The following is a 2,340-nucleotide window of genomic DNA, read 5'->3' on the forward strand; positions in this document are numbered from 1 at the left end:
TTACTACATTGCATTGAAGAGCCGGATACAAACAAGGAAAGACCTATGTTACCCAAGGAATTATTGGGAGTGTTGCAAGAGTTTGAAGGGGTGTTTCAGGACCCACAAGGATTACCTCCAAAGCGAAAGCATGATCATGCTATTCACTTAAAGGAGAATGCTGAGGTTCCCAATTTGAGACCTTATAAATGTCCACATTATAAGAAGTCAGAAATTGAAAAGTTAGTGGGCGACATGTTACAAGCAGGGGTCATTAGACCTAGTATTAGCCCTTATTCCAGTCCTGTGATTTTAGTCAAGAAAAAGGATGGAGGATGGAGGTTTTGTGTAGACTACAGGGCTTTAAACAAGATAACAATTCCAAACAAGTTTCCTATTCCCATTATAGAAGAGCTTCTTGATGAATTACATGGAGCTAGTTTGTTTTCTAAGCTGGATCTAATGGCTGGGTATCACCAAATCAGAATGAAAGAGGAAGATGTGGAAAAAACTGCATTTAGAACTCATGAAGGCCTCTATGAGTTCTTGGTAATGCCTTTTGGTCTATCAAATGCACCTTCTACATTTCAAGCCTTAATGAATGAGGTATTGAAACCATTTTTAAGGAAATTTGCTTTAGTCTTTTTTGATGTCATATTGGTATACAACCCCGATTTGTCTTCACATGTTTCTCATCTAAAGCAAATACTAGAATTGTTAGCTCAACATTCACTCAAGGCCAATAAGAAAAAATGTAGTTTTGGTCAATTGAGTTTGGAATACCTTGGCCACATAATTTCAGGAGAAGGAGTTTCAGCTGATAAATCTAAGGTTGCAGCTATGCAAAATTGGCCAATTCCAACTGACATTAAAGGACTAAGAGGGTTCTTGGGCTTAACAGGATATTACAGAAGGTTTGTGAGGGATTATGGCAAGTTAGCAAAACCTCTTACTGATTTATTAAAGAAGGATAATTTCCATTGGTCAGAAGAAGCTGTTTCTGCTTTTCAATCTCTCAAATCTGCCATGATTGACTTACCAATGTTAGCAGTCCTTGATTTTGAGAAGGTGTTTATCATTGAGAATGATGCATCAAGCAAGGGTTTAGGGGGTGTTCTAATGCAAGAAGGAAGACCACTAGCATATTGGAGTAAAGGGTTATCTCTTCAAGCTTAGTTAAAGTCAGTCTACGAAAGAGAATTAATGGCTTTAGTGCAGGCAGTCCAGAGGTGGAGACATTACATTTTGGGCAGACATTTCATTCTTAAGACTGATCAAAGAAGTCTTAAATTCTTAACAGAGCAAAGGTTATTCACGGATGAACAATTTAAGTGGGTTGTCAAGCTAATTGGGTTGGATTTTGAAATCCAATATAAACCTGGAAGTGAGAATACTGTTGCTGATGCTCTTTCGAGAAAGAGTATGTATTCAACTATTTCAGTTTTGTCTAATGAAGAAACTGAAGATTGGATATTGGATGTTCAACAGGATTCCAAATGGAAAAATGTGATGCAAGATTTAGTGGTTGATCCTAATTCACATGCTGGTTTCGAATTGAAGGGAGGATTACTATTGTTTAAAGGAAAATTGGTCATTTCCTAAACATCTAATAGAATAGGATTACTATTGTTTAAAGGAAAATTGGTCATTTCCAAAACATCTAATAGAATCCCTATAATTTTAGCAGAGTGCCATAATACTCCAATGGGGGGACATTCAGGTTTTTTCAGAACTTACAAGAGAATTGCCAGTTTTCTGTTTTGGGAGGGCATGAAAAAAGATATCAAGCAGTATGTAGAAGCATGTGATATATGCCAAAGGAATAAATACTCCACATTAGCTCCAGTGGGTTTATTACAGCCATTACCAATTCCCACTCAGATTTGGATGGACGTTTCTATGGATTCCATTGGAGGTCTTCCTCAGATCAAAGGAAAAGATATTGTTTTAGTAGTGGTTGACAAGCTTTCTAAGTACTCTCATTTTATTGCTTTGGGCCATCCTTTCTCAGCTAAAGAAGTGGCTGTTATCTTCATCACAGAAGTTGTTAAACTTCATGGATTCCCATCAACAATTGTCACTGATAGGGATCCTATATTCTTAAGCCAATTTTGGAAAGAATTGTTTAGATTGGCTGGAACTCAATTAAAAATGAGCACCTCTTATCACCCTCAGACTGATGGCCAGACTGAAGTTGTTAATAGGTGTTTGGAGACTTACTTGAGATGTTTTGTGGGACCTAGACCTCGGAAATGGTTAGACTGGCTTGCTTGGGCAGAATTTTGGTATAATACTACTTTCCAAAGTTCAGCAGGAATGACTCCGTTTAGAGCTGTGTATGGGAGAGATCCTCCATTGTTG

Source organism: Cicer arietinum, chromosome 4, assembly GCF_000331145.2.
Source record: "Cicer arietinum cultivar CDC Frontier isolate Library 1 chromosome 4, Cicar.CDCFrontier_v2.0, whole genome shotgun sequence".
NCBI classification, from domain to species: domain Eukaryota; kingdom Viridiplantae; phylum Streptophyta; class Magnoliopsida; order Fabales; family Fabaceae; genus Cicer; species Cicer arietinum.